Source organism: Cupressus sempervirens, chromosome 1 (genome assembly GCF_028749045.1).
Source record: "Cupressus sempervirens isolate cs-2001-9-10 chromosome 1, ASM2874904v1, whole genome shotgun sequence".
Lineage (NCBI taxonomy): Eukaryota > Viridiplantae > Streptophyta > Pinopsida > Cupressales > Cupressaceae > Cupressus > Cupressus sempervirens.
The window spans coordinates 731,267,869-731,277,965 of NC_143118.1; positions in this window are offsets into that span (position 1 = coordinate 731,267,869).

Below are 10,097 nucleotides of genomic sequence, written 5' to 3' on the forward strand. Positions count from 1 at the left end.
TATGTGTTTGGTCTTAGAATGCAGAGCTGAATTCTTAGCAAGATGAATGGCACTCTGACTATCTGTGAACAAATAATTATCCTTCTGAGGATGTCCCAATTCTTCCAAGAAGAACTGAAGCCATATCATCTCTTTGGCTGCCTCTGTAGCAGCAACATACTCTGCCTCTGTAGTGGAGAGAGCATTAATCTTCTGTAGTCTAGAAACCCAGCTCACGGCTACCCCACCAACAGTAAAGACATAACCTGTAGTATTCCGCCTGGTATCAATATCCCCAGCCAAATCTGAGTCAACATAGCCCTGTAAATCAGTAGTAGAGCCCCCAAAGTGTAAACACTTATTGGATGTTCCTCTCAAATATCTGAGAATCCACTTGACAGCATTCCAATGCTCAAAACCTGGATGACTCATATACCTGCTAACGACTCCTATTGCATGTGCAATATCTGGCCTAGTGCATACCATAGCATACATCAAACTTCCTACAGCTGAAGCATAGGGTACCTTGGACATCTTATCCTCTTCTTCCTGTGTCTTGGGACACATCTCCTTAGTCAATTTCAAATGACCAGGTAAAGGTGTGCTAACAGCTTTAGCATTCTCCATAGAGAAATGTTGCAACACCTTCTCAACATAATCAGCTTGAGATAGCGTCAATGTTCTGTTCTTCCTATCTCTGCAAATCTTCATACCAAGGATTTGTTTTGCTGCCCCCAAATCCTTCATAGCAAATGCATGTGCTAACTGGCATTTTAGCCCCTTAATATGATGCATGTTAGACCCAGCTATAAGCATATCATCAACATATAGACATAAAATAATGTAGCTATCATCATCCAACCTCTTAAAATAAACACAGTAATCTGAATGACACTTGTTATATCCATGCTCATGCATAAAACTGTCAAATTTCAGATACCATTGCCGAGGTGCTTGCTTCAGGCCATATAAACTTTTCTTCAATTTGCACACTAAGTTCTCCTTACCTTTGACCTCAAAACCCTGTGGCTGAGCCATATATATTTCTTCATCCAAATCACCATGAAGAAAGGCTGTTTTAACATCCATCTGCTCTAAATGCAAATCTTCAGTAGCCACAAGACTTAAAACAGTACGAATAGAAGTCATTTTAACAACAGGAGAAAATATCTCATCAAAATCAATTCCCTTTTTCTGTGCAAATCCTTTTACAACTAACCTGGCCTTAAATCTTGTCTTACCTCCTTCCTCTTCTTTCAACCTGTAAACCCATTTATTCTGTAAAGCCTTTTTACCTGCAGGCAACTTGCACAAATCCCATGTCTTATTTTTCAGCAAAGAGTCCATTTCATCTTTCATTGCAGACTCCCACTGAATCTTAGTATCCACCTGCACAGCTTCATCATAACTTTCAGGTTCACCAGCATCAGTAAGTAAAATAGAATACAAAGAGGGAGAAAACCTTTGTGGAGGTCTAATTGGCCTTGTTGATCGTCTAACATTCACTGGTGTGTGTGGTATTTGTTGTTGCAGTTGTTGCACATCATGAGGAATGGCTGGAACATCAGCTTTTGGAGTATCATCCAACACTACATAATCATCTTCTTTCTTCTCATGTTGCTGCAACAGATCTTTGTACAACACTTTTTCATTGAATATGACATCCCGGCTTCTTATAATTTTATGATTTTCAAAATCCCAAAGCCTATAGCCAAATTCATTAATGCCATATCCAACAAAGGCACATTTCTTTGATTTCGCTTCTAGCTTGGTTCTATTTTCAGAGTCTATATGAGCAAAAGCTTCACAACCGAAGGTCTTGAGAAAAGAATAACTCACCTTCTTACCAGTCCATGCTTCCTCTGGAATACCACAGCCCAAAGGAGTAGAGGGACCTCTATTAATCAAATATACTGTAGTATTGACAGCCTCCGCCCACATGTGTAAGGGCAACCCAGCATGCAACCTCATGCTCCTTGCGCGCTCCATTATAGTCCTGTTCATGCGTTCAGCCACTCCATTTTCCTGTGGAGTTCTTGGAACAGTTTTTTGTCTATGAATACCATTAGTGGAGCAATAATATTCAAATTCATGACTGCAATACTCACCACCATTATCAGATCTGAGACATTTTAATTTCTTACCAGTCTCATTTTCAACCAAGCATTTCCATTTCTTAAAAGTTTGAAATACATCATATTTCTGTCTAAGGAAATAAACCCATACTTTTCTAGTTGCATCATCAATAAATGTAACATAATAATGAGAGCCACCAAGGGAAGATACCTAAGCCGGTCCCCATACATCTGTATGCACAAGCTCTAATTTCTCCTTTTTGTTTTCCTTCCCTGTCTTTACAAAACTCACTCTCTTTTGTTTTCCATACACACAACTTTCACAGAAATCCATATTCACACATTTTAGACCTGGTAAAACTTTCCTTGAATGAAGTACTTTCATACCTTTCTCACTCATGTGCCCAAGTCTATTGTGCCACAGCGCTGTATCAGAATCTACAGCAGCTATTTGTTCTCCTTGCTCAACTGCAGTAATTGTTCCTGAATATTCATTTTTCTCTGAAACAATCAAAGTAGAAGGAACAATATGACCTGTACAAAGATATAAGGTGCCTACTTTCACACCTTTTGCTACTACAAGGGAACCTTTTGAAACCTTCCAATTTTTATCATTAAAAGTAATTACACAACCCTCATCACCGAGTTGCCCTGCTAAAATTAAATTCCTACTCAGCTTTGGAACATGTCTTACCTCATGTAGTAGCCAATGATTCCCATTCTGCAACTTAATCTTAATTTTTCCCTTTCCAACAATCTGACAGGGTTCATTATCCCCCAAATAAACAAGCCCAAAATCCCCTTGGACATAATCAATGAAATAACCTCTATGAGGTGTAGCATGAAAAGAAGCACCAGAATCTAAAACCCATGAATCATCAACATTCTCTAAAGACAGAAGCAAAGCATCCTCTTCGAATTTGTTACTTACCACATTTGCCTCTTTGTCTCCATCTGATTTATCTCCTTCATTTTTCTTTCGAGTCCAGCAATCTTTCTTTTTGTGCCCTGGTTTCCCACAGTACCAGCAATCATTTGGTCCTCTCGATTGAGACCTCCTCCCCTTTGACTTTCCTCTTGATTTCCCACGATTTCTAGAGTTACTTCCTCTTTCAGTCGTTCTGCCCCTGCTTTGTGCATTTAAGGCACTTCCTGATGTAGATCCACCTGAGGATTTTCTACGAGTTTCCTCACTTAAAATAACACCAATCACATCATCATATTTTAGGGTACTAGATCCAGGAACAGAATTACTCACTGCCATTACCAAGCCATTCCAGCTTTCAGGCAAAGAACACAAAATCAAGAGAGCCCTAATTTCTTCATCAAAATTGATACCCACAGAAGATAATTGACTAGTAATAGTATTAAACTCATTTAAATGATCTGCAACAGATCCACCTTCTGCCATTTTCATATTAAATAAACGCTTCATGAGAAATACCTTATTTGAAGCGGAGGGCTTTTCATACAATGTCGCTAGGGTTTTCATCAAATCTTCTGTCGTCTTTGCTTTTGTAATATTAAATGCCACCGATGGTGCCAAGCATAACCGAATGCTTCCGAGTGCCTTTCTGTCCAAAAGATCCCATTCAGCCTCTGACATAGTTCCCTGATTCTTGGCTTTTCCTTCCAACGGCTTCCATAAATCCTTCTGATATAAATAGTCTTCCATTTGCATCTTCCATAACTGGAAGTTCTGCCCATTAAACCTATCAACCCTCAGCTTACCATCATCTGCCATTACTCCCACTCAACTGTGAGACTCCCACTTAACCGTGAGACTTTCCTGCAGAGGATAACTGAGAAACAACTAGGCTCTGATACCACTTGTTAGGATAAACCACGGACAGAAATAAAAACTACATTCAAATATAACCAATAACAAAAAATAATAGAACACACAGAAATGAACGCAAGGCACCAAGATTTAACGTGGTTCACCCGATCCCTGGGCTACGTCCACCAAACAGCAAGTCCGATCTTATTACAATCCAGTGATTACAACCTGATTACAATCCGTAATCCCTTACAGCTCAATACTGCTGCAAGAACCAATTTCGTATCACCACACATAAAAAATACCCAACCCTAAGCCCTTTTTATACAAGTATTAAACCGCTTTAGGGTTATAACATGTCGGCCATATGTCGGCTACTTCCAAAAAAATTTTTTTTGAAGTATGTACAGTACTTTCCTGATCAGTCACCACAATCTAACAATCTCCCACTTGGGGACTGATCAGGCTCCACACTAAACAACACAAACCCTAAGGGAATGACTTCTAGAATGTTACAACAGAGAATGAACGTCCTCTATTGCCAAAGGAAGGGAGTGTGATTCACACATCCAAGCTCTTATCAAATGCAAGTCATAATCATCTGGTGATCAGCAATGAAACTTTCAGCCCTATTTATTCTTTTCTTCATCCATCTGGAAGAAACTAAACATTAATTAATTGCAAGAGCTAGAAGCTTCTCCTTCCAATAATTAATGCATACCCCAGAAATTCCTCCCTGGCAATAATTAATTAAATCACAAGAGGCTTTCATCCTTCCAATAATTAATACATACTCTAGAAGCTACTCCCTTTAAATTAATTAATTACAAAGTCACCTATAATTTTTAATTGAATGACTCTATAAGAAATTAATTTAATTTCATCTTATCCTCCACTTAGACTTTGGAGAACGTGAGAGCTAAAAGATGGGATCATTACATAATAGAACTAATTTTTTCCTACTTAGGAAAAAAAATCACCAATAAAAATTAAATTCCCCTCCAAAATTTTATAGTTTGGGAGGTTTCTTCAAGTTATCCTCTCACTTTGTAACTAGAGTTCTCTACATTAGACTGTAGACAATTTTTGAGGTAAAAGGACCAAAGGAATAGCCTAGGTATCGTATAAAAAAGATGAACATAAAACTTCTCCAAATTCAAAACTTTTGACACTCCCGCAGACGTAGCAATTTCTCGTAACATTGGTACCCTAATTTACCATGATTAGTTCAAGGCATTTTAGAGTGTGAATGGACTAGCATCGCTTGTTCTGCAACTTTCTCAAGAAAAAACAATAACAACAAGAGACACAATGCGTCATAGTTCCTACCTAACACATAATGGTTGTAGAGGTGTAGATGAGTGAGAATCTAAATTAACATTATGAATGCATTGATTTTTGCCTAGAAATGCACTTGTGATTTGATAAGATTGCTCATATTTTGTTGTTAAATTCTCATCCTAGAAATGCACTTGTGATCTGATAGGATGGCTCATTTTTTTTTGTTCAGTTCTCATGCTATATTATTATATCTTTGGGCATTTAAGCCCAAGAATAAAAGGCCAAAGTTCCCAATATGACACTAAGTACTTAATATCATACTATGATCAATACATATGCTTTAGACAAATTTGCACCTTCTAAGTTGACAACTTAAATTATGTGCAATGAGGAAAGATATCCATACCAATATTTGAATTATAGAACTTGAAGAAGTGATGAAGCATTTGGAGTATCACATTATATGTTTAAGCATACTATGCATGCTACTAGACAACCATAAGTAGTTGGAATAACTCTCCCAACTATGTATTATTCTCATCTCGATTATCAAATGGAACTCACACTATTTTTAATCATTAGCACTGGACAAAAACTAGGATAAAGATATAGATAGAGATAGATAATAGTATACAACAATAACTTATGAATATATTAATTATAACTTTATTTTTTCCACATTTGTGACAAGTTAATAAGATTTTATTTTTTCAATCATTTTATCTTCCACCTCACACAACATGTCTAATCAATATTAATTATCACAATCTATTAAATATTTTTAGTTTCTTATTTTAAATATATTTATTATTAGTTTTACATTGATGTTTATTTTTGACTATTTAATATAACTTGTTCCTAAAACTTCATATAATACATAAGTTCAAATTATATATATATATATATATATATATATATATATATATATGAAAAATGTCTTTTTAATATAATTTCAATATGTTATATCTTTGTATTTGAATTTCTAATTTTTTTAAAACTTTTCTTTTTTAATAAAAGTAGTTAAATTATTACTATTCTTTTACTTTAATAAAAATAAATTAAACAATATTATTTTTTAATTATATTTTATAATAGTGTTTGTAATATGTATAATTGATAAGTGTTACAATTTTTAAATTATATTATTTATTATTATTATTATTATTATTTATTTAAACAATTTATTATTTAGTTTAAATACATTTAAAACTTAAATATATATATTTTAATATTAAATTAATAATTATATTTATATCAAAAAACATACTAAAGAAATAACCACAAAATAGAAATAATTCAATTTTAAAATATATATAAATTATTATTAGGTTTTTATAAACTATGTATTAAAATTAAATAGTTATATTTTATTTTTTATTTATTACATCATATTTATTCATCGACATCAAATTTATATGTATTACATCTATTTATTATTTACAAATGTACATATTAAATTATATAGATATTATTTCATAATTAAAAATTACTTAATTTTATGAAAAAATTGGAAATACAAAATATTAAATAGTAAACCTTCTCTAATAGTGTAAAATTAAACAATTAGTTTTACTTATAAAATATTTTTATATTTCAATACATTTCATTTTTTCTTATAGAAATACGAGTTTTAATATAAAAATTAAATTCTTAGTTTCATTAATTAAAATATAATATCTTTTAATTTTCTACTATAACCATGATTTTATTTTGGCTATAAAATATGAGCAATCCTATCAGATCACAAGTGCATTTCTACGCAAAAATTAATGTATTCATAATGTTAATTAAGTCGAGAGGCTTTCTATAGTGGCAACAACTTTCAATGTAAATATTTTCCATTTTGAAAAAAAATTGACATTCATTTACATGTCATAAAAACAAAATAGAAATATGCATTTTTTTATTTCTATGTTTTTTATGGAATATGATTTTTAAAAAATTTGTACATGGTGAAATAAATTAGATACCTCTAGGCTTATTTTACAAAAAAAATTGAATCAATTTTTTAGGTATACTAGTTTAGATTCTTACTCATCTACACCTCTACAACCATTATGCGTTGGACAGGAACTATGACGCATTGCATCTCTTGTTTTATAGTATTTGTGGGTAAGTCGTATACTATTGTAATTACTTTTGATTAAGTAGTCATTAATATTTTCAATTTGTACCAATAACAAACATGCTAAATTTTTACTTAAGGTTAAAATTGTTCAGATCTTATTAGAGAATTTGTAGGAAACACTATGCTCAATGTTATTTTTTCCGATATCACATCATAATGATTAAATTTTTACTTAAGGTTAAAATTGTTCAGATCTTATTAGCGAATTTGTAGGAAACACTATGCTCAATGCTATTTTTTTCGATATTACATCATAATGAAATGTATTGAAATATAAAAATATTTTATAAGTAAAACTAATTGTTTAATTTTACACGATTAGAGAAGGTTTACTATTTAGTGTTTTGTATTTTCAAAATTTTCATAAAATTAAGTAATTTTTAATTATGAAAATAATATCTATATAATTTAATATATACATTTGTAAATAATAAATAGATGTAATACATATAAATTTGATGTTGATGAATAAATATGATGTAATAAATAAGAAATAAAATATAACTATTTAATTTTAATAAATAATTTATAAAAACCTAATAATGATTTATATATTTTTATAATTGAATTATTTCTATTTTGTGGTTATTTCTTTAGTATGTTTTTTGATATAAAATATAATTATTAATTTAATATTAATATATATATATTTAAGTTTTATATGTATTTAAACTAAATGATAAATTATTTAAATAAAAAATATTAATAATAAATAATAATATAATTTAAAAATTGTAACACTTATCAATTATACATATTGCAAACACTATTATAAAATATAATTAATGTTTAATTTATTTTTATAAAAGTAAATTAACAATAATAATTTAACTACTTTTATTTAAAAAGCAAAGTTTTAAAAAATTAGAAATTGAAATACAAAGATATAACATATTGAAATTATATTAAAAAGATATATATAATATTTGAACTTATGCATTACATGAAGTTTTAGGAACAAGTTATATCAAATAGTCAAAAATAAACATCAATCTAAAATTAATTATAAATATATTTAAAATAAGAAATTAAAAATATTTAATAGATTGTGATAATTAATATTGATTAGACATGTTGTGTGAGGTGGAAGATAAAATGATTGAAAAAATAAAATCTTATCAACTTGTCACAAATGTGGAAAAGATAAAATTATAATTAATGCATTCATTAATGCAAGATGAAGTTGTTAGAAAATATTTGCATTTTTTGTTGAAGAAAATTATTTTTCTCCCCCACCAAAAATAGTATGGACCAATAGAATGGATGAAAAATGTGATTTATAAAATAATAAAAAATTAGAAAAAGATATAAACATTTGAAATCTCATATAATCTTTTAAATTCTTGGATTTGATTGGTTAGTGTTAATGTTATATTTGGATTGACATGAATGCATAAGGTTTTGACGAAAAAATGTAGAATCTTTCTTATTTACAGGCGAATCGTTCAAATCTCACATGGTTGCAAAGGAGGAAGGTAAAATTGTGGACACTGCAACATCTCCGCTTATTTGAGAGCATTGAATGTGATTGTGATCATTGGCAGGGATCTAGAAAGGCTGGGGAAATTCATTGAAAGCGGGAAAGCGAAGGCTTTGATCAATCCGAAGAACCCATATTCATTTTCTGATATTGTGGAGGCGTTCAAATACCTGCAGAGCGGAAGAGGGAGAGGAAAGATTGTTTCCAGGGCTCCTATTTCCACTGCATCACCCCTGGCATTATGTGGCATGGTTTTCCTCCATTTTTCCCTTTATGTGGCATGGCTATCCTCCATTACAAGGATAATTTTCCCCAATGCATTTTAGCAAGCAATTTGATGCCCTCTATTATAATTCACTTTACTTAAGAAACTATTATTTATGACTTAAATCTCTGCACCTAAGTATATTGATAGATGTTTGCACGATGCTCCAAATCTGCCATTTGAATACATGCAGTATTTCATTTGAAGGCTATAGAATTCAGCTCAACACTAACACAATGTATTTCACACTTTAAAAAACTTCTTCAAAAACATTCCACTTGCAAGCACTTCAATGCACTCCTATAACTGATGTCTTGTAGTGCTTGCCCCTAGTCTACATTTTCTAGTTACATTTTTGCTATCAATGCCGAACTCTTTTAGGCCAAGTTTTATGTTTGATAATTAGTAGCATTATCTTGAGATTATTAGATATTGTTTCAGACTCAGTTGATATATGATGAGATTACTTAGTACTCTATACTTCATGTGTGCATGATGATTATTACAATGGTGTTAGATTATTGATGATGTTTAGTTAGATGGATTATCCTATGTCTTTTCTGATGGATACTTACCCATACTGCATGTGTATGGTGTGCGTGTTTGTTTTCTTTATGTATGATGTTTATGATGTGGTTAATGAAGGGAGTCGTAGTCACCTACTAGTCGGGATCTACACAATGCACCACTTCTTGCCATTGCCTGTTTAGCTTAGTATATATTGTGTATGTACATGCGTGAATTTTATGCAAGTTGCAGGTATCGGGTATCGACTTTCCTGAATTGTCAGGTTGAGCGTACCCTATCACATTATCTCAATGGTAAGAGAGGGGAGATAAATTCTTAAGTCCAAATCCTAAACCTTTGAGCCATTCGTCCTAATTGACAATTAGGACAAGTATTTGAGTCATGTACCTTTCGAATGCGTCGGATGACGTTAATTCGTGATTTTAAACCCTTAGTTGAATTTTGTATGTGTTTTACTATGATGGGTTTTCGTATTTTTACTTTATCAGTTTTGGTGAATTTTTTGTTAATTAAGTCTAATTAAAAAAATTTAATTAATAATTTAATTTAATGAAAAATTATATGTTATGTTAATATTTTAT